Source organism: Lissotriton vulgaris, chromosome 8 (assembly GCF_964263255.1).
Source record: "Lissotriton vulgaris chromosome 8, aLisVul1.2, whole genome shotgun sequence".
Lineage (NCBI taxonomy): Eukaryota > Metazoa > Chordata > Amphibia > Caudata > Salamandridae > Lissotriton > Lissotriton vulgaris.
In genome coordinates this window covers 1,062,602,711-1,062,626,916 of record NC_141696.1, presented here as the reverse complement: position 1 = coordinate 1,062,626,916, position 24,206 = coordinate 1,062,602,711, and the positions used below count along the sequence as shown (strand labels likewise).

Sequence of the window (24,206 nt, the reverse complement as noted above, 5' to 3'; positions counted from 1 at the left end):
TGATAAATTACTTGCTAACAGGCGAACCGGCTAATCCCCCACCCCCCACGACTCCACTGGTAGCCCCTGATCAGTATGGGTTTATACCCAGTGTTCGACCGGTCAGTCTTAGGGTGGTCTTACCCTCAACGTTTTGCTTTCCTACTCTTTTTCTGACTCAATTTTTGCTGGTATTAGGAATCTGAGCACTTTATCACTGCTAACCAGTGCTAAAGAGCATGTGCTCTATCCTCTAAAGATGATGATACCAGGTTATCCTGAATTGGAATTTTGTATTTACTTATCAGGCCCTAGTAATGTGCAGCACATGTGCCGAGGGCCTGCAAATTAAATACTATTAGTGGGGCTGCAGCACTGATTGTGCCACCCACTTAAGTAGCAATTTTAACATGTCTCGGGCCTGCCATTGCAGCCTATGTGCACAGTGTTGGTCTTGTTTTATTAACATTTTCACTATATTTCTAACCTAATGTGGGATCTTTTTTGTATGGTGTTTTCACTGTTTAAATGTTTGAAGTGCTGCACAAATACTTTACACATTGTCTTCAAGTAAAGCCTAACTGCTCAATGCCAAGCTACCAAGGGGGTGAGCACAGGTTAATTTTGGATTTGCTTGTGCCTTTCCAGGATATAACAATGTGTATTTGTAAAGCCCAGAAGGGTATCTTGGTGCTGAATAACAGATGTTGTTACCCAACTCAATGGTACTAACAAGGATTGTGGTTGCTGCTAGACATGGCTTACACACCAGTGAACTCACAACCCAATTTCTTACACCGGAGTGCTCCACTTCGTACAACTAACATATGCGATTTGCAGTACTGCAATATGTTGGCCAAGAGCTGGCTGCAGTGGCAGTCTTCTTAGACGCTACCAAAGCCTTTGATTCCCTTGAATAGTATTACCTGCATGCTAGTCTCTTTTCAGGATGAGATTCCCTTGTACATTTCTGTCCTGGACCAAGCTACTGTACTCCAAAACCATGGCTAGGGTGCCCAATAATGCGGTGGCTCTACCCCTCCCTTTGCGATAAGAAGGGATGCCAGACAGGGATGGCTGCTCTTGCGCATACTTTTCGCCCTAAAGGTTGAACCCCTTGGTGCCAGTTGCAACAGCAGTATTGAGACTTCGCGTTGCAATACCCAAGCCGGCATCTACTCATTTCCCTATACACAGAGGATACAACACTATCTTCGGGACTCCCACTTAAGTCTGAATGGTGTATCTGGGCCGTCACTTTGACTAGGTATCTGGGCCGTCACACAGCCTCTCAGTGTTATCTTGGAATGTCTCTGGGTTTAAGAGAATAGAAAAGCAGTCCAATTTTAAAAAGATTATTGAGACATGTGAAATTGTGTGCCTGCAAGAGACCTGGCTGTGTGACGATACCCAAGTAAGCGAAGGGTTTGCTCAACAGACAAAAGTAGCGACAAGAAAACATTTTGGTAGACCCTCAGGGGACAAGCGACATTGATATCAACTAAAATTGCCAAAAAAGTGGTTTTGTTGAATGCAAAATGTAAATGGGTTATAGGATGTAGAGTGTTATTGCTGAACCCCGAACCCAGGTTTGATGGCATTATTATCGTAAATGTGTACATTCAGAGGGGGGAAATCATGCCATATAGGGAAGAGTTGGAAAAATTGAATGAAGATCTGACATTTATGAACAAGACCTATCCAAGAGATGTAATACTAGTGCTGGGCGATTTTAATCACAAGTTAAACCCTGCAAGGACCAATCAATGGTGCCAGGATCAATTGAATTATTACAATATTGGAAATGCAATTTTTCCATGGGTGAGAATGTCAGAACAGGACACGGCCTTAGGTCAAATGTTGGGTACGTTGGGGCTGATCTGTGCAAATGGGAGATTTGATGTAGATAGACCTGCAAAGTGAACCTTCAAGTCAGGCCAGCAACCCTGCCCAATCGATTATGTTTATATACATGCATGGTATTTTGAGTTAATCAAAAAATTTGAGGTGACAGACGAAGAGGGAAGTGATCATTTCCCGCTAAGGCTGGAAGTATGTGAGCAAAAGAAACATCATAGGGAAACGGTGTTGCCGGTGCAACTAGGATTACGGAGGAATATCTGGGAAAACTAGTAGCAGTTCAACAGACGCTGTTGGTGGAAGATATGCCAATTGTATATGAGTGTTCCTGGTTTGAGAACTCAATTCGGGTATTAGTGGATTGCCTGAGGGTAAAAATAAAATAAACAAACCCCAGAGGCGAGAGGGAAAGTACAGGGTGTAAGAAAGGGAGGGGATGGTTTGACGAGGATTGTAGGAAGGCCAAAAGAGTAATGAGGCAACAGGAACGAAGTTCAAGGGTAAAATACAGTGTAGAACTGAGGGACAATCTCCTGAAGCATAGGAGGCTCGATAAAATGCTGGTGACGAACAAAAAAAGATGTTTTAGAGAGAGCTGTTGGGCAAAATTGCTGAACGCTAAAGAATGCAAAGATTTGAAAGGGTTTTGGAGATTGGTGCAAGAAAATTCAAATAAAGAAAGAGGCACCCTGAAATGTGTGATCCCCGAAAACGAGTGGGCAAATTACTTGGGGGAAATTTATGGGGCCTGGAACAAAACAGAATGCTCGAATTCTATAGTATGGAGCGGAGTGAGTAAAGAAATGGAGGCTCATTTTTCTATCGAAAATGTCAAAAAAATTGGGTCTAACTTAAATTTGACAAGAGCAGCTGGCCCAGACAATCTCCCTGCGGTGGTGATAAAAAAAGAGGATGGATTGGTGGGCTCTGTTCTACTCTAAATTGTTCCACGGGATTCTTACCTCAGGCCAAATCCCAGAAACTTGGAGAGGGGCAATAATAAGGCCGATCTACAAAAAAGGGGACCTTAATTCACCCAAAATTTATAGGTTAATTAATTTGTTGGATATAGGGGGAAAAGTATTCGCCAAATTGATCCTAGAAAAGCTAAAGGATTGGTCAGAGCTGAACCAAGTCATACCACCAGAACAAGGGGGGTTTAAGGAGGGTCACTCGACGGTCGACCACTGCTTTGCACTTTGGTCTATAGCGGGGAAGTCCATAGAGCAGAATGGTAGGTTGTGTTGCTGCTTTGTGGACTTCCGCGCTGCGTTTGATTTAGTAGACCGTGGGAAGCTGTGGGAGACATTGATTGGCTATGATATCCCCAGAGAATTGCTGGGCCTAATACAACTTCAGCACTCTTTAAAATGGGCACGGATTATCTTAGACACAGACGGAAGTATATCAAGAAAAATTGAAATCGGAAATGGGTTAAGACAAGGGTGTGTCTTGGCCCCCCAACTTTTTTCACTCTTTATATCAGACCACCCTCTACTTTAGGTAGTGCAAGGGGGACGAACCCCAAAATAAATGGGAAACATATAGCATGCCTTTTATACGCGGCCGACCTGGTAATCTTCGATCAAACGGAGATTGGGTTCAAAGAAAGCCGAATAGCTTCCATGAGTATTGCAAGTTGAAATAATTAGTGGTTAATATGGACAAAACAAAGATTCTATGTTTTGAGAGAAAGTAAGTAAGATTCAGTTGGCACCTAGGTCCTGAAAAGCTGGAAACTGTAGAAGAGTACAGGTATCTGGGTATGTGGTTTCAGAAAAATCTAAAATGGAAAACCCACCTAGATGCTTGTAGAACAAGGACAGCAGCATCTATAAATGGCCTTAAGAAATGTAATGGAATTTACGGAGAAAAATCGGAAAGGCCAGTTTTCAAGGCTTATCTAGCTATGGTCCCCCCGCAATTCCTGTATGGGGCAGAGTTACTATTCTTGGGTGGCAAACATGGATGGGATGTAGAGGAGGGAAAAGCTTTGAAAAACAAAAAACTTATTCTCACTCCCTAAAAGCTCCATGGTGCAAGCTGTAAGGTTAGAAACATGTGTAACCTCATGGAAGATAACAGTTTGTATGGCCTTAGTGAGATTTTGGCAACGCCTGGGTACTGAGGACGAACTAAAGGTCTCGCAATGGTGAAAGAGAGAAGTGCTGGTGAGTGAACGTATATGGGCTAAAGAGGTTAGAAATTCCCACAGTATGGTTGACAAACTGCTAAGTCTTGATGTAAACCCTGTGTCGCTGCAAATGGAGATCACGGGAAAGGCCTTGAGGGAGGTAGGATATGAGGTATCTTGAGCCGAGGACCTAGTTTATCTGGCGACGAAAAAGTCAGTTCAGTTTATGGCGCTGGCCTGGCAAAAGGATATACACTTCCTTTATATGGATAGATTACCGAATAGATGGCTGAGGAGAGAAGTTCTAAGACTAAGCTCTGGATTGAATCCCTATTATGGTAATATTAGAGCAAAATCAGAGATGATAGATAGCGCTGGAAACTAAGTGTATAGTGGGAACCTCGTGTGATATGATGCATATTTTATCAGACTGTTCAAAGCTCTTAGAGTTGCGAAAGGAGATTTTATGTCCAATTTTTAAAAAATATGGTGTCCATAATAGACTTGCTGCAAGTATGCTCCTAACAGAAATGTTCTCTTTGGATATCGCTTGTGCTCTGGGGAGTTTTATGCAAAAAGTTAAACTATGAATTGCGATTAGTCTAAGCCCTGCGCGATGAATTTTAATGAGTTATAGGTGTATATGGTTTTAAAGTTTTTATCTGACAATGAATTGTTTTTAGAATGTTTTATCTGTTTAAGGACAATGGTCCAAATAAACTTGATTGGTGAACTGGTGTATTGTGGAAGCACGTTAAATCTGGAGGGCTGTCAGGAATCCTCATTAACTGCGAAAAATCACAGCCTTTCCTCTTAGGGAGGTCACAGCACCTTTCATCCCAGAATTCCCATTGTAGTGGTGCTCAGTGGAATTCAAATATCTGGGTATAATTCTATCCCTAGAAAGGGAGCAGGTGATCCACTTCAATTACAGAGTTGCGCTCAATACAATCATCGATTAAATCACACAACTGATCTCTCTCCCACCGTCACTTGCAGGACGCACTGCATTAATCAAGATGGCAATCCTCCCTAAATTACTGAACCTCTTTCTGAACATCCCCATCCCACTATTCCAATCATTCTATCGAGTACTGAAGACTAGGATGTTATGGCTCGCCTGGGCGGGTAGGCAGCTTTGTAGTTAATCGAATAATCGCACATTACCTTTTCAGGAAAGGGGATCTGTAGCACCAGACATTGAGCTTTATTTGTGTGCCCAAGGTCTTCACACTATTCACTGGTATTGCCCCACCCCTATTCTCCCTCATCTGTCTAATGAACAAGGCTACATGGCGCCAATCCACCCAGCTCTCTTCATTGGTATCCCTTCAGCTAGCCCCACAACCTCTATCTATGGTTGTTTGCACCAGTTCAACATGGCAGAGACTATGCCATAACGTGGGAAAGTGCTCTATCTAGTCCCCTCTCCTGGCTCTGGAATATCACCCCCTATTGGCACTCACACATGGATCCTTGGAAAGTCTCAAAGTCAAAAGAAGGGGACTAACTCATTGGGGTGATTTATAGTGCCACGGTTGATTCCTTATACACAGAATATGTAGTAAATGTACATGCATCACCCTGGGATGTATTTACGTACATTAGACTGAAATGTAACTCTAAAGCAGCCATTCTAGATTTCCCTAATTGAACCTCCTACCTTTACCAGACTGCATAACATGCTACAGGCCACAAGCACTAAGCAGCTGGTTTCCTTACTTAACCGCTCGGCACAGGTTGAATCTTCAGGCTTTCGGGGTAAAGCCCATCAAATTTGGAACTGGAATTGAGAGTTGCTCTTTCTGATTAACAATGTTGTTACTGTTGTGTGCAGACATGACAGATATCCTCCAGTAGTAGACTTAGAATCATCCATTATAAGTTCCTTCATGGTGCAAACTATACCACTGTCAAATTAGACAGGTTTGGTGTTATACCGGACGACTGATGTGCCAGAAGTGGGTTGGATGGAGAAGATTTTTTACACCATGCATGGTCACCTGGGCAAGTGCATCGCTACTGGCTACAGGTGCAGGGGGCCCTTTCTCTGATAACAGAGGAGAGGGTGTTGCTGACTCCTCTTATGCCTATCCTGAGGTATGTTGTCTGCCACTTGCTCACCAAGAGATCTGTTGCTGGGGACAAGGACGGACACCCAAATGCAAAGACTGGATCACAGATCTAATATACTGTAACTAACAATTATCCCTGAATGCTGGACTTCTACCTATCCCTGGAGACCCAGGAATATCTGGCATCCCCTCCATACCTATTTTCGCAGGCAGTTCCCAGATCTCACTCTGAAGGCAAAACCAGCTTTTGTGTAGTTATCTGCCGTTTTATGTCGCAGTATCTGCACGTGCGTACCCATGGCCATTATGGATGATGGTTCCACAGCAAACGGCCACCCAGACTTTTGCCTCACTCGGATGGCTCATTCTTGTGTTGCCTGCCATTACTTTGTGTGGTGCTGGTCGAGGAAGGGGATGCGATTGTATGGGACACTTCAATGTACATGGGGACGTAAGAAGGTTATACTATACATATGATGTAGTTCGGTCGCAACTGTTTTTCCACTGACTTTCAATACAATCCAATAAATATATTTTTTTTAAACCACCGTTGTTTTGTTATGAATATTAATTTGGCCTCTACATGCTACCTCACCTTGATTATGCATCAGGCCTGGTCTGACTCAGATTTAATGTGTGGAGAAGTATATTTCAATTTTCAGCAGTTTCTCTTCAATTTTGTAAAGTCATGAATTAACCATTTGTTGTATGTCCGCGTTGTAGCTGGAGCAGTAACCCTGTTAATTATTGCTGCAATAGTATCATACAAGATTTTATCAACTTCTCTGTTAAGGCCCCACTTTAAGAGGCAGAATGCACCGCCTGAAACATGTCTAATTGGGAAGGGATATCTTCATTCTGGGGTCAATAGCCCACTAGGTTGGCTAATACTTGTCCTAGGATATACTTCAGTCTTGGCATCCGGTAAGAGATCGTTAGTATCTCTAAACTGACTAAATCTATACTCAAGATAAGACTTTGTCCAACATATGCCCAGTCTTGCAGGTGGCTGCACATGCAAGTTGGTCCAATTGCAAAGCTTAAGTTTCCACAAAGTTAACAGTTTTCTTATTGGTTTCATTGTAAATACACAGAGTTGCATCATTTATGCTGAAGGCGTAGAGTTACACTCGGGATCTGCAACAGGAGAGGAGGTTCTGTAGCCCAGCTTTTGGTACCGCATTGCCATGACAAAATAATAGATAATATTGATGAGACAACAGAGGTTTAGAAAATGAAAGTAACTTGAAGTGTATTTATCAGGCAATCATGTCATGCTTTATAAGACATCACACAATTCAGTCACAAGATGTGTCCGTAAGGTGAGATAATAGTGATGAAGTAATTCTCAAACCAAGCTCCACCTGCAGTAAAAACATTAATTCGCTACCTACCTACAGAGGTTAACTATTGTCTATCTGGAAACGTATATCCGTATATGTCCACCAGTGGTAGAAACATCCTTACTGTTTATCAATAGTGCAAAACAAAAAAATATAGATCACTCAATTCTTTTTCTTCTGTGCAGGCTTCCTTTTCATTTACTGATGTACCTTAAAAGTATTGTATTATTTGCAGAGATTTTATGCTTCACCAAGCAGAATGTGTTACAGGTAACTGCACACATCACTGAAGCCTCAATTCACACATGAAGTGAAGATGTGTTAAAGATGGATACTGTTAAATCAAATGAGACTGTTCAAAACGGAATGTTTTACACTGTTAAAGTCGTTTCCCGTTGCATAATAAATTACCATTACGCTTACCATCTTTTCGGAATGTTTTTTAAAGTCTACCTTTTACAGAAAGGCTTACATCGCTGTATGTCTGATTCTCTTGTTTCATAGGGACGATGCTTAGTCTGGTGTGAATATCTGCCCTCCTTTTGATTTTGTATTGTACTTTTATTTCATCCATCATGTGCTTCCTGTTACACTGACATGTCTTAAGGAGGAAAGCGGAAATTGCCTGGATTGACTGGGGAAGGATCAGAAGCATAGGATACAAACGAAACCAATCGAAATATAGTCGGACCCATGACAAGACCACACAACAGGGCTCTAAAGGGAGGCCCACCTGTGCCCCTCCACACAAGGATAATATACAGTACAAGTTCAACACTGCCTCTAGTCATTTTCATTTTTATAAAATGGTGAATACTCAAGTTTAACCTTTGGACACGATTATAATGCTAAAAATGAGAAATTTGAGTTTAGGTCACAATTGACCCACCCTGATACCAGCCCAGGCAAAGTAATATTGCAACATCTATAGTAGAGGATGTCTGAAGTCCATGAGATGGAGGCCTGAAGGATCCAGCACTGCTCTGTTTTTAAGCTGGGCAGAGCGCTCAAGTGCCAATATCTGGTCCTCCGCACCCTCCTACAGGCGATATGCCTCAGCTAGGTAGCCACCCCTCCCCCTCAACCACCCTCTGATAACCCTTAAAATCGGAGTCAAAGATGTCGATGAGCAGAAAGGGGTATTTTGCCCAGTCCACATCTCACAGCATAGTTGTTAGCCTTGGGAGGCAGAGCTACTCTACTATGGGTGCAAGGAGGGGCACCATAACTGGTACTCATATGTAGCTGGAGCCCAAGGGGAGTGTTTTTAGCATCCTGTGAGACAGTGGGACTGAAAAGAACAAAGCTTTGGCCAGGCAGCGGTGAAGGGCTGAAGACCCCAGCAGCTTGAAACAGACATGAAAACAGGGCAATTGCAGAAAGTAGCGGTAGCAAGACTGCAAGTTCATCTGGGACAGTGCTCTCCTGCGGTAAGATGACAAACTCTAGATAGAACGACTCCAAAATAAAACAAAGAGACCAGGGTCGAATCTCAACTACTACTCCTCAAAAACCTCCACACATAAGGAAGCCTGTGAGGAATACAAGGAGTATTAGAAGACGACGAGGCACACTAGCTTAACACTCTGGGAGTGTTTGCTCATGGCCAAGAGTTGAAGTAGCAGGTGGCACTCCTAGTTTATTGGATATACATGGTGGAGAGTCAATAAAGGAGAGGCACATTGAAGTTCAAACAAGTGGATGAGTGCACAGTCGCCAAGGTGCTGGATAATTAGCTTGAGGGCTCCTGGGAAAAAGTCCTGGGGCCCCCTTTCTCCTCATAGGGTAATGTGAGCCTTGAGATTCAGCAACTTTTCAAGGATAAGGTTTTGGGAAGAATTAACTTGGTACCTGTGGCAGAGCAGCGGACAAAGCTCTGCAGCACCACACAATAGGCCCTAATGGGTTACAGACTGTGATCTCACACTCCTGGTGGAATTGGTAAACCTTGAACAGCAAAGGTGATTGATTCAAGTAGTTCTGAGCAATAAGAGCTTGGTGCTTCATAGAAGGCCGACTCATCTTTTTCAGATGTCAGCCACACACCACTATAGCAACAGCAGAACCTTCAACTAATTAATAAAGACATGTTAGCTGGAGGTAGGACTGTACTTGGGCTTTATGGGGCGCTCTGTTAGTTAAGGCTGACCTGGGTCAGACCTAAAGGTTCCAGCAAAATGGGAAAGAAATCTTTAAACCCAGCTGTCGGACACTAAATGAAAAAGGATGTAGTCTTAGTCTAAGGCTCTAAGAAACTATGCTACATTTTGCCTCACACTATATATTTTCTTACATAATATGATACACACCAGTTATACTAAGCAATATTTATTCAAGATGACCGGACACATGCCCTTGATGTTACGCAGGGCATGCTGATTTGTTGCACATGATCTGGACATGGCTTGTGGTGAGTGTCTTTGGGACATGTTTGTGAATTGACTTTGCAATTTCAAGTGGGGGGTGAAGGGCCAATCAGGCATATGTTATTTTGGGTCTTTGTACAATGCTCATAAAGTACGAAATGAGACATAAAATGATATCCCCAACAGCTTGAGTAGAAAACTGTTGCTATACATTTCTTTCAGAAAGTTGGACCATCGAAGACTGGTTACGAGACTTAAGCGAATGGTTGATGCAGAGGAAACTATGCATGGTAATGATCCATGGTGATTATATGGGTATTGAAGATGTAAGAGAATGGAGACTGCTGGAAGGTAGAGAGAGGGGGACAATACTTCATGGTGAAACAGTTCTAAGCGGGATTAGGGCAAAAGATAGGCTAGAATGTAACATACGGTTCCATTTATCTCTGTACCCTAAAAGATATGTGCTCACCTCTATATTTTCTTTCGAATACCATGCAGTATTGTATGTGTGTATTGTATGTGTTCATTGTAATGTTAGGTGGAAATTAATAAAAATGTTAAAAAAGAATGGATAGTGAGCACAATTGAGGCATCGCTCTAGTTCCCGGCTGAACTGAGTGAGACTAGACAGGAGGTGTACATTTCTTCTAGACCATATGTACATGGGAGATGCTAAGGCAGCAGAAAAGATATAGTCCAGCAGCTGTTGATGCGACAAAAATAGCTTCATATGCTGGGTGGAAAACAGTCCGCTTGACTTTTGCCCCCTAAAGATTTAAAAGGGCGGCAGTACTTTGAGTTTATGGCCTATACTGTTTAAAACTGGTTGCGTTTCAAAACGGACATGTTTATTTGATAAGTTCAATATTTTCTTTTAGTAGTTGTGCTCCTAACTTTCCTCTTCTCCTTAAGAGTCTTTAGAAGTGCACTCAATATATTAAAGAAAAAGGTGCAAGGGCTCAAAGTTTTGTTCAGAAGCCCATGGCCAGCACCATCAAAGGTCTGGGTGCCGAATACCAAGACTACACAGTCTTGATTGCCCTCATGCCTCCTCTATAATCCACTACCACACAATCCCTGCCCTCCAATACACTCTTGGAGGTTCTTTTCATCACTGCCTTCTTCCTTTATCACAGTTTCTTTCGTCTTTATCCTTCTCCTTCGTAACCCCTTTTTAGGTCTGGGTCTAGCGTACACTGCGCAGCAGTGTCACGTAGCGAGAGTCCTTTTCCTGGGGTTTTGAAAATGGACCTAGGAATTCCACATAGCTTGTGCATGTTGTTTCCTAGGTCCATTTTCATTGGCCTTTGCATGCGTGTACTTTTAAAACAGAACACACAATAGGCCATGGGCGGTCGGGTAGCTTCGCCCATGGCCTACTGGTGTCTGTTACGCGCACCAGAGGCCATATGTCTTCAATTATCACAGCTGTCATGGCCACGATAATTGAAGACATATGCTTGCAGTGGCGCCCGCGCACCACTCGTGAGCTTCTTTTTTTTTTTTGGATCCATTTCATGGCGAAGCAACTAAACGCTGATGTCTTGTTTAACTTACTTGCTCCTTTTGATTTTTCCTGCTGCTTCTGCTTAATTTGTGCCTCTGTTGTCCTGTTCTTGCCCCATTCTGCTGCCTTTGGTTTCCCCCTCTTGCTTTCTGTACCCCAGTAATCTCCCGCCGCTGCTCCCCTGTAAAGATTGAAATACTGCACCAGTACTGGGAGATGTACGACTTTAGCAACCGGCTAAAGACTTTCACCACTCGCGGGCGTTTGTTTTTTTCGCCCCGCTTGTTTATTTATAGTTACACAAACTATCACTGCGCGATGACGGCGGGAAGTTATCGGTTGTGTTATTTGGTGACTGGAGTGAGTTTTTGTTTCACTTTTTTGGAGGCACCTTAAATAAAGGTAACGAAAAAATTTCTTTTTCATTTACTTTCAATTCGATGATCTTGGCCTGCAAACCCTCAAATTAAGAGTAAACTGAACTCTACGGAGCTTTCACCTAGAAACTGTGCAGTAAAATAAAACGAGAGCAAGGTCAGAGAGTGGATGTATGTACGAGCCACGGCGAACTGCGTCACTCTAGGTACACCTTGCAGAAACAATGTGAATGTTTGTGGGGGAGGGGTGGGTGTGTAGTGAGCTCTGAGCCACAGGTCCGCTCCAACCCAATGATCAGTGCAGGGCTGTGAGGCAGCTGCGAATGGAACCAGTGCGTGTCTCAGGGTCCCTCTCATCTCACGCAGCGCTCCACTCAAAGGGGCCCCAGCCCGGTTTTTCTTGCAAACAGTGTATCACTAACTCCTAGCCCGGGGTAGCACAGTGCAACCTGAACATCCAAATCACATGAGCACCGCAATGAGTCTTCTGTCAACTGAAATACCACAAACAAATCTACCACATATGCACAAAAAGTAAGGATGTGCCACCTTTGTTTTTACTTGTGCGCTTCTATATAATTCTCAAAAATACATACGGCATCAAAGCTTTGAGGTGTTGCAAAGTTCCATGTGAGTTGGCAATCCGTGTAAAATAAGAACTGACATGAGTTTTTCTGTATATCAGTTTAATTTGTGCTGAGCAAGGTATGCACCCGGACATATACTGGTCGCGAGTTACCGGCGTAAAGAGAAACAGGACAGGCGCTCGCATACAAAACACTCATGAGTTACCAATACCAATCAGAGAGAAAAAATGCACAAATATATAAGGAATATGGAAGTACAACCCATTTCGCACTTAGAAAGCATCAGTCGGTCAGCTCTGAAGGGACGGGGAAGCCTCCACTGATGGACCACACACTGCAGAATGTCATTCATGATTCTACGCCTCGTCCACTACTTGGACCCTCACTTTCAGGCACTGAAGCCACATTGCCAACTCACGCCGAAGAACCAAGCGTACTGTCCGTGTCAGACACGGGAGAGGGGCAATTCTGTGAAAGTGGCACCTGCATCTGGTATTTTCCTCCCCAGAACATATAAACCCCCACAAATCTAATGCTCTTCATAACAGGTCAACCTTATCCTCCCCCCCCCCCACCCCTCCACCCTCAAGATACAGGCATCTATCATCATTTCTGCATAGTATGTAGCCTTTCAGTGATCAGTGCAATGCTGTGACGTATCAACACAATAAGTGTAATGACCATGTCCTGCCTCTCTGCACTGCTCCCAGGATACACTCAGTGGACCAAGACCCCGGGCCAGGGACACGGGAAGCTCTGCAAAAGCCGTATGAACCCGACTGATCTCCTCTCTCGTGCACCTACGTTGCCTGTCCCAGGAACACTCAAAGGAAATTCAATTATGCAAAGCCTGCAATCATGTTTGTTTTTTTGCAGTTTTATATGAAGCGAACTTCAGCCCAAGACATTGTGAGAACCAGACCAGTTACACGTTTTTAGGAAGGGAGCTAGCACGTGATTAATCCAGAACGAATGGGCGTTGAGCCAAAACTGCAGGCCACCTCATCTTTCAAAGAGCGCAGAATGCCAGATTTCTCTTTGTATTTACAACAGGGGGTGGTGAGGGACAGAGTCTCTGAATTAAGCAGAAAGCTCTCACCCAGTCAAGAGATCAGGGCTAGATCCAACACCGTTTTTTAGCTCACTGCACCATCCCAGTTTCAGAACCTGGCTGTATGCAAATTAGTCTGTTCCTGTCCCAGTGCATGATGGGAACAGGGCAAACCAAACTACAAAAGCCAATTCTTACACTGGGAAGGAAACAAGCTCCCGGGGACCGGTTTCTGGCATTACAGCCGTCTTCGGCCCGGTTTGCTTGAATCCTGATGGTGCAATGAGCAAGGGTCTCACATCTGAGAATACCCTTCCACGCTTAGGGTGGACAAAAATATTTACAACAGGGGGTGGTGAGGGACAGAGTCTCTGAATTAAGCAGAAAGCTCTCACCCAGTCAAGAGATCAGGGCTAGATCCAACACCGTTTTTTAGCTCACTGCACCATCCCAGTTTCAGAACCTGGCTGTATGCAAATTAGTCTGTTCCTGTCCCAGTGCATGATGGGAACAGGGCAAACCAAACTACAAAAGCCAATTCTTACACTGGGAAGGAAACAAGCTCCCGGGGACCGGTTTCTGGCATTACAGCCGTCTTCGGCCCGGTTTGCTTGAATCCTGATGGTGCAATGAGCAGGGGTCTCACATCTGAGAATACCCTTCCACGCTTAGGGTGGACAAAAATATTTACAACAGGGGGTGGTGAGGGACAGAGTCTCTGAATTAAGCAGAAAGCTCTCACCCAGTCAAGAGATCAGGGCTAGATCCAACACCGTTTCCCCGGTAGCTTGTCTCCTTTCTGGTGAAGAATTGGCTTGGTAGTTTAGTCTGCCCTGTTCCCATGATGCACTGGGCCAGGGACAGACTGATTTGCATATAGCCAGGTTCTGAGCTGGGATAGGGCAGTGAGATAAATAACGGTGATGGATCAAGCCCTGATCTTTGGACTGGGTAAGAGTGGTCTGTTTAACTCAGACACTCTGTTCATCACCACCCCCTTTTCTAAATCGTTTTTGGCCACTATAGGTGTGGCAGGGTATACTCAGACATGAGTCCCTTTCTCACTGCTCCATCAGGATTCAAGCAAGCCGGGCCGAAGAAGGCTGAAATGCCAGAAACCGGTCCCCGGTAGCTTGTCTCCTTTCTGGTGAAGAATTGGCTTGGTAGTTTAGTCTGCCCTGTTCCCATGATGCACTGGGCCAGGGACAGACTGATTTGCATATAGCCAGGTTCTGAGCTGGGATGGGGCAGTGAGATAAATAACGGTGATGGATCAAGCCCTGATCTTTGGACTGGGTAAGAGTGGTCTGTTTAACTCAGACACTCTGTTCATCACCACCCCCTTTTCTAAATAGATTTCTCTTTGGCCACTCTGAGTTAAGGTTTCATTTAGCTGCGCAGCTAACTCCAGATTCACAGGACTTTGTGGATGAGAATGGCGCTGTGACAAGTGTAGATCACGTCCAGGCACAGGTGGAACCAGACAAGCAACCATGTTCAAGAAGTCCTGATCCCCAAAATAAGCTCTGGTGCTCACCACGGGCACCTGCACAAATTAAGCACTGTTTTACTGTCTGCAGACCCACATAGAACTTAACTAACCATGTCTGTGGTCATGGTTCGAGGACTGGTTCTGGCTTCCGCAGTACCCAGTTCGGTCTCTCTAGTGGTTTTCAGTAGCTTCGATCCAAAGGTTTGGTGGAGTAGAACGGACTGTTAATTCACCTGCTTAGGATACCCAAGTAAGCAACAGGTAAAGAGGTTCAAACGGAAATGATTGCCATGCACTCACACTCGTTTTGAAAGCCGATACTTACACCACACGCAAGAGAAAATTAGCCTAGCTGTAAAAGATCTGTATCGCTGCTCACACTTGCCTATTTGTTTTTTTCTGTAAACATCGCATGAATTGCCCTCAATCAATGGCTGTCAACTTTCACACAAAGACTAGAACCAAGTTGCCAACTTCCCAAATTATTTAATGTACATATCAAACTACATTTGCTGTAGCTTTGTGTCTCTAGTTTCCTCTTGTAACGTATCGTTTGCTACCTCTTGTATTTTGTTTGCTCGATACACTCACAATTGTCACTATTGCCTTATGTAACGTGTGCTTTTGTAACATGCTCACTTGTAATTTGTCCTCATGTTTCACTACTGTTCCTATTGTGAAGCCCTCTGACACCTTCGGGTAAAGTCTGCGCTATATAAAAACGCATAAAATAAATAAAAAGTTATGGGGTGGACGTAGGACAGAAGGGTCAAAATTGCGTGAGGTCACTTCAGCTGGGTGAAACAAAGTTCATGTTCCCTGTTGTCTGTCCTGAGTCTAGGAGTGACTGTGACAATAGGGAACTGGCACACATTCTTAGATCTGTTGCAATGGGTCTATAGGTGGCTTCAATGCCTCAGTTATACAATCTGTAGAATAAAGGTAGGATAGAGAATCCTCAAAAGGGGGAGTATGGCGCCTGTCTGATAAACTTGCATGCACATATGATATGGCGAAAGTTGTGGGTGTTTCCTGTTATTTATGCTGTGTGTATGCAGTTGGGTCTTTTTTTCTTCTTTTTTTTCCTCATTCATAAATAAGCGTTGCGGGTTGAGTGGTGATGTATGCGGTGCGGGCTGAGTGGTGATATAGGCGTTGCAGGTTGAGTGGTGCTGTATGCGGTGGGGATTGAGTGGTGCTGTAGGCATTGCGGGTTGAGTGGTGATGTAGGCATTGCAGGTTGAGTGGTGATGTAGGCATTGCAGGTTGAGTGGTGATGTACGCGGTGGGGATTGAGTGGTGCTGTAGGTGTTGCGGGTTGAGTGGTGATGTAGGCGTTGCGGGCTTAGTGGTGCTGTACGCGGTGGGGATTGAGTGGTGCTGTTGGTTGAGTGGTTATGTAGGCGTTGCGGGTTGAGTGGCGATGGAGGCGTTGCGGGTTGAGTGGTGCTGTATGCGGTGGGGATTGAGTGGTGCTGTAGGCGTTGCGGGTTCAGTGGTTATGTAGGTGTTGCGAGTTGAGCGGTGATGTAGGCGTTGCGGGTTGAGTGGTGATGTAGGCATTGTGGGTTGAGTGGTGATGTACGCGGTGGGGATTGAGTGGTGCTGTACGCAGTGGGGATTGAGTGGTGCTGTACGCAGTGGGGATTGAGTGGTGCTGTACGCAGTGGGGATTGAGTGGGGATGTAGGCGTTGGGAGTTGAGCGGTGCTGTAGGCGTTGGGAGTTGAGCGGTGCTGTAGGCGTTGGGAGTTGAGCGGTGCTGTGGGCGTTGGGAGTTGAGCGGTGCTGTGGGCGTTGGGAGTTGAGCGGTGCTGTGGGCGTTGGGAGTTGAGCGGTGCTGTGGGCGTTGGGAGTTGAGCGGTGCTGTGGGCGTTGGGAGTTGAGCGGTGCTGTGGGCGTTGGGAGTTGAGCGGTGCTGTACGCGGTGGGGATTGAGTGGTGATGTAGGCGTTTGGGGTTGAGTGGTGCTGTAGGCGGTGCACGTTTTCAGCAGGCACACTCCTCCAGCCGTCAGTGCACACTTACACTAGGCACACACCACTGTCCGTCATTGCACGCTTCACCAGACATACACACCACCAGTTGTCAGTGCACGCTTTCACCGGGCACAACCACCACCAGCCATCAGTGCACGTTTCCACTAGGCACACACCACCAGACGTTAGTGCACGCTTTCACCAGGCACACACAACAACACCACCAGCTGTCAGTGCACGCTTCCACCAGGCACACACACCACTAGCCGTCAGTGAACAATTTCTACAGGCACACACACCACCAGCCATCAGTGCACACATCATTTATTATCTCATCCACAATTAACTATTGTAGCAATCGCAGTATGGCACACTTTACTTTTAAACATATTCATCTAAAGCGCAGTATGCTACCATTGCTACAAAAATAAATACACTTTTTTTGGCCTACAATTTATAGACTTTTGTTGCAGTTGGTGTTGCAATATTTAACAATGCCAATAGCTCAAACTTAATTAACTGAATTAACCCGAGACCTATTGCATTGTAAATGCTTTTTGTGTTTCTCTCTTGCTCTGGGTCAAAGTCTGTTAAGTAAAAATAAGTTATGGTTCCCAAAAATCAGTGCATTGGGCCCAACCTGCAACCACCAGCTCAAATTAAGTACTGGCACGAGGATTATTTTGGTCAAGATTGGAAAACTAAGTTCCATCAAACTTAAAGCAGCAGATTGGTCCAGGTCCAAGTAAATTGCTGGGTTATGACAGCTCTGGATAATATAATCACATTTAATAATAATAATAATAATAATACATCATTTATAAAGCGCATGGCTGCACAGCTGTGTATCCCCGCGCTGATTGCTGAAAAAAAACTCACAGAGAATCAAGAAGGGAACGGATGGATATCATCAGGCTTATTGAGGAAAGAGATGGGTTTTCAGTTTGGCTCTGAAGAGAGTTTCTGACGGTTCCATTCTTAAGTGAATCGGTAGGGCATTCCAATGTTTCACTCCGAGGTAGCGAAAGGAACGGCCACCAATTTTGGCTCTGTGGACGCGAGGGAGTTTGAATAGAGACATTCCTGATGACCTAAGGTCTCTGGTAGGGCGGTGGATGGTCAGGAGGCCTCTTAGATAGGTGGGACCCTTGTTGTGGGCTATCTTGTGGGCATAGCAGAGGCTCTTGAATTTTATTCTCTCCCTAACGGGGAGCCAGTGCAATTTGGACAGTGCCGCCTTGGCTGATGTTCTTTTGGGAAGACCCAGTACCAAGCGGGCGGCCGCATTTTGTAAGCATTGAAGCTGGTGAAGATGTTTTTGGTTCAGACCTAGAAGGAGAACATTCCCATAGTCCAGATGGGGAGTGATAAGTGCATGAACAATAGTTTTCCTGGCTTCAGTAGGGATAAGGTCGATGATTTTTCTGAGAGTTCTTAATGTGCCGATGCATTTGCCTATGATCTTATTTACATGGGATTTTCCTGATAGATCAGCGTCGATCATGATTCCTAGGTTTTTGACCTTCTCAACTGGGCGAGGGCAATCGCCTAGAGTTGTGGGCCACCACGCTTGAGACCATAGTGAGGTTTTGTTCCCTATCGCTAGCACCTCTGTTTTGTCTCCATTCAGCCGGAGGCAGTTGTTGTCCATCCACTTGGCGACAGTAGCCATGCATTCTGAGAAGTTGGAAGCATACTTCTCGGTGTCAGGAGTGAGCTTAAACATAAGCTGAGTGTCATCGGCGTAGCTGACAATGCCCACCCCGAAGTTCTCTATGACCTGAGCCAGGGGTTCCATATAGATGTTGAACAATGTGGGGCTCAAACTAGAGCCCTGTGGAACCCCATAGCTCACGACACGGGAAGATGATTTAAAGGGCGGGCAATGTATCTGGAAGGATCTGTTAGTGAGAAAAGATTTAATCCACGCCAGTGCATGGTCTTTAACTCCGATGTCTGAAAGACGGGACAGCAGCGTGTCATGTAGCACAGTGTCAAAAGCTGCGCTTAAGTCGAGCATGACCAACGCTGCTGTCTCACCCTCGTCCACCATCTTACGGATGCATTCCGTGGAATATAAAACAGCTGTTTCCGTGGAATAGTTTGGTCTAAAGCCGGATTGAGTAGGGTGGAGAATGTTTTCTGATTCTAAAAACGCCATGAGTTGAATGTTGACTATTTTTTCAATTATCTTGGCGCATTGAGGTAATAGAGATATCGGCCTAAGATTTTGAAATTGGGTGACCGGAATGTTGGGTTTTTTTTTCAGAGGGATGACCTGAGCGTTTTTCCAGGCCTCCGGGACATAACATTCTTTGAAAGAGAGGGGAATCAATTGGCTTATTTGATCCATTAGAGTATGGTCCATGATGTCTTTGCACTTTTCTAACGGGCACACATCATTAGGGGAGCCAGAATGGATACTGTTAATGATGCTGGACAGTTTTTCTTTGTCGGGAGTGTGAAATTGGGTGAGAGTGGTTGTTAGAGGAGGGGGTGTTTTCTTACCAGATGTGGGGGGAGCGGGAAAAGTGGCGTGAATTTTCTCTACTTTATTAACAAAGAAGTCCGCAATTTGTTCACATAGCTCGTTAGAGTATGTATCCTGCGTATCCAAGCACGACGTGTCTGTAAGTTCCTTATAAATCCGGAATAGTTCTTTAGATGGATTTATTGCCTCTTCAATTCAGTTTTGGTAAAGGAGACTTTTTTCCTCTCTTATAAGTCTCTGATACGACTTCAGTTCTTGTTTGTAGGTCTCCTTAAGTTCCGTAGAATAGTTCTTTCTCCATTTTCTTTCAGTCGCTTTACATCGGGCTTTAGCTATTTTTAATTTTTCTGAAAACCACGGTTCAGATTTTGTTCTCCTGGCTGGGGGCTTGCATGTCCATGGAGCAATTTTGTCAAGTGCCTTACTCAACCATAGTTCACAATAGTTCCATGTATATTGTAAAGACTGACCTTGGGGGGGGGGGGGGTTTAGTTCGTCAATCAGACGTTCGGGGTGTAATTTTTCCAATTACGCCGCTTAAAATACAAGGGTTTGTTGACAATATTCTTAGTCCTGGTCTTAGGTATGTTAAAAATGATCATATGGTGGTCTGACCAGATAATTGGGACAGGGGGTTGTATATCTATACCTTCCCAGGTTGCAAAGATAGGGTCAAGAAGATGGCCATGTTTGTGTGTGGGGGCAGTAGAGAGCAGTGTTATCCCCAAGGCGTGAAGGGCAGTCTTGAGTAGTTGGGCTTCCTTAGCATTAGAATCTTCAAAATGGAGATTTAGATCGCCTAGAATCATAAAATTGTTATATTTAATAGCTAATTGCGTCGCCGTTTCTATTAGCTGATTGCAGAAGGGGGTAGCGTTGCCAGGGGGTCGATAGATGAGAAGTCCCGTAATGGTCTTACAAGGGGTAACTTTAATAGAGAAAGTACCGCTTTCACTGTTAGTGATGCCCTTATTGGTGAGGGTGCATTCCAGTTCTTTTTTAAAGATCATTGCAAGTCCTCCACCACGCTGTATGGGCCTATCAATTCTCAATAAGCTGTAGTTTAGAGGGACTGTCTCAAGTATTTCGGGGGATGAGGAATCTTCTAGCCAGGTTTCGGTTAGAAACAGCACATCAAAGTCATTTTTCTGTAATAGGTCATGAAGTTCCAATTTGTGTTTAACCATGGATCTACAGTTAAGCAACATCAATTTTAGATTAGGTACATGGTGGTTAGAATTGGAACCGTTATAAAAGCAATAATTGCATATAGTGCATTGTGATGGCAGCGCTATGGGGTCTACGGAATGCCAGCATGATTTAGTAGGAATCTTACCTATTTCGAGTAAAGTCGCGCGTGTGTAGCGGATTTGCTGGTAATTGTGCGCCATATTGGGTGCCAGCTCGATGACATTTGGACCAGAGTTCCCTGCCCCGCGCCCCGTCTGGTCGCGGACGGGCGCAGACGGGCAGGACTCTGGCTTGACTCCGGCGCGCACGCAATGCGCGTCCGCTGCGCGGAGCCATGGACGTATGTTTTTAAGCGCTCGAAAGCGCGACGTGCAGCGCGAGCCCTCACAAAGATGGCCGCTGCCTGACTCACAGCCTATCTATTGTCCCACCTGATGCCGGTCATGCAAACGACCGCTTCTCAGGGCAGGCAAGATGTTGTTTTAAAGTACAAAATACAGCCCAAGTACATTTCCGCGTTCGGCGCTAATGTGGCAGGTAATTCTACACTCTTAGTTCAGTGCAGGGGGGAGGGAGCGGACACACGGGAATAATGAGTATAAATCAGAGCACAAGTTTTAAAAACAGCCTCCCGGCTCAAGCCTCAGGAGAAGATTAAAAGCAATGAGCAATGAATTAAAGAATATTCTGCTCAGGCAGACAGTTCAGAAACCAGCAGCTGAAAAGTTGCAAGCTATGGGACAAGCAGGGCACAGGTGGGTATGTTGATGAAGTGCAGCTGACAATTTTAATTACTGCAGCTACATCACTGTCTATCTTACTATCCAAACTGAAAAAATCTAGTATTCTAGCCAGCTGAATAAAGGTTGACCTCAAGAATAAAATATTAAAGATTCTCAACGAGTTTAATTCATAATTGGCTGTGAAATTTTAAATAGTATTATTTAAACAACGTAATCAACCATTCTTTCAACCGTAAGAAACTTTAACAGGTGAACAAAACGAAATCATAACCGTGTCTCTTTAGCAAAAAAGTTCAATAATGTAAGCAGCTAGAAGCTCTCTCCCATCCTAGAAGTTTTCAAACTGTTTCTATGCAATGTTTTCTGAGAAACGTACAGTGCTCTGACATCACCATGAATGACTTGTTCTGCACTGTAAACCCACAAGCAAATACATATTATTAGTCAAATCTGGCAGGTACCGAGCATCCCTATAAATGTTTGCCCTCGTAAAATATTCAATGGCATGACACTTTTTCCACTGTAGACAAAACTTGCTGAGCTTTACCAACCACTCCCTAAAAATTGAAAAAGCACGTATGCTTCTCTTATTAACTTTCTGGAGTACCTAACAGAAATATTTAAACATAAAAAGCCCAACCTGTATCCCACCGAACTCACCCCACTCTTGAATATCAAACCAGGCATACTTTCTTTTACTGGCTAAGTTATAGGTAAACATTGTGTAAGGTTGGTTTTAACGCATAAGAGGCACAAAGTCGATCATGTTTATTTCTATAATCTACGAAAGGAATTTGACCCGGGTAATACCACTCTGCAATGATCAAGCCATTTGCCCTTCTGGTAACAGGAGTTATAACCTTGAAATTTTATCATTGTTTCCTAACGAACCATTCTTCAGTCATAAGTTTCCCACCTTTAGATTTTTATTTGTCTCTCCAAAATAGGGTCTTACATAAAATGTTGTTTGAACTTATTAGAACCCTTGGATTGCGCATATATATTTACTCCGGTTTAGCCGACTACAATAAAACGCTCTTCTTCCACAGAAATCCAGTTATTGCGCTGTTATCAGAAATAAGACCATCATCCAACTCTGAACTGGTAGAGAAAGAAATCTCCATAGCGCTCTCTTCTGGAAGAGAAATTAATTCGTCAAACTTAAATTTCCCAAGCTAACCAGGTTGAGAATAGGGAACCTCTACCTATAGGAACCAAACAGGGAGTCACAAACTGTTAGAAATTCTAACCATCCGTATATACAATTATTCACCCCAAAATGCCTAAATGCAAATAAAAGGGACACACACAGTTGCTATGGCGCTCGGGGAGGAAATAAATGAACATTCTTCAAAAGGAGGACTGTGGAAAGACAACAAAGATGAAGGCAGATACTTTCTCACCTGAGACTTGAGGAAGTGATGGAGGACTGAAAGGACAAATATGAAGTAGAAATATTGGAGAGAGCTGTTGGGGAAAATGTCATTCTTACAAGGGTTAAGGTTGTTTGACAGTTAGTTCCATTTTGTATTTAGTTGGCTTGAGTGTAGAGATTTGAAACTTGCCAAAGTACTAACTACAGAACGTTTACAATCTTCATGTTGAAGAGGTGTCAAAAACTTTAAATTTTCTCTCTGAACAAACCAAAGTCTTCTTGTACAACCTTTGCAAACGTGTCCATAAAACATAACATTTTCGAAAAAAGCATGCACAGATAAGACTAAAATGGAGAACTGCGTAAATATGGAGTCAACAATCTTAACCGAAATAACAATAATGCAAAGTTACCAAATTTAATACTGTTCCCAATTTCAGAAAAAAGTTCTACACAGAAGGAGAGATTTAGGGGTCACATTTCTTACTGAAATTTTACAGCTGGTTCAGTCAGACGAGTATAATGAGTTCCAAACGAAGACACATTGCATTTTTGGCACTGGCATTCTAAAAGAGGATTATTTGGCGATGGCATACTCATAACTTTTTTTATATAGCGCTAAATACAACACATTTACTGTTTCTACGAAGTGGAAATAAGCGCTATTCCTTTCCTTCTATGGTGCTCAATTTACCTACCTTGGAAGAATAATTGGCTGAGTTTGCCTTGCATAGTTTGAAACTCATGACCCCTTTAACACAGCATTTGTCAGTAGCAAGCATTCAGCCCACTGAGCCATTTTTTAAAAAACATTTTTACTGAGCATTTTTAGAAACAATACCGTTATCACAGCAGTGTATAGAGCATACCTGTAACGATGGTAATGCTGGTGTAATAATACACAAGATGCATACATATCGTAACAAAGGGTAAACAAGAGCAACGCAGAGAAAAAATATGCGACCAAAGAAAACATTTTAAAAAACAGGGAGAAAGAAACGACCTAGCACACTGTCGGCACAAGAAGCGCCAACATTCTTTTCACATATAAATGGTTGTTCATGGCCCGTAAGGGAAAAGAGCACAAACTGAGCACCATTACTGTAATTAAATGACAGAACCAGGAGGGGGAATAAAAGAGGGTGGGGTTTTGCTTGCAGTTTCAGACAGTGGAGCAGGGAGGCAGGAGTAGCATCTGTTGCAGTAACGGACCAAGGGCGCAGGTTCTGTGCTGCCAAGTGAGCAGGCTGGCCAGTCAGAAGGGGATTAACAGCATCTGCCCCAGATTTTAAGGCTTCAAGCAGAGTGTCCCATTGGTGCGATCTGGTTTATTTCTGGACACCTCGTAGTTCCTCCAACTTTATGGCTACGGCCAAGGCAGGTGCCCATATCTGCACATACCGAGCCCAAGCAAGTGGCATGGGCGGTGGGGGCTCCCAATTTTCAATATCGTGTGATCCCTCTCAACCAAAAGAAGCCCTAAGTCAAGGAATCTGGTAACAGCTTTGTTTTTCTTGGTACACTTGAACAGGCCATGGGCGCAAACGTCTCAAGTGCACAGCAAGGGTATTCCAGTGGTGCAGGAGAGGCGGGCAGTGACAGATGCCCAGTATTTTGATAGTTGGGGGCAGGACAAGAACATGTGCAGGAAATC

General features: G+C 44.1%; 1 protein-coding gene across 1 annotated transcript in view; it reads right to left on the bottom strand.

Annotated features, from left to right (window-relative positions):
* The window catches only part of DIAPH3 (diaphanous related formin 3), a 2,291,797-nt gene that overhangs the window by 1,856,253 nt on the left and 411,338 nt on the right, over positions 1 to 24,206 (bottom strand). The window lies entirely within an intron of this gene.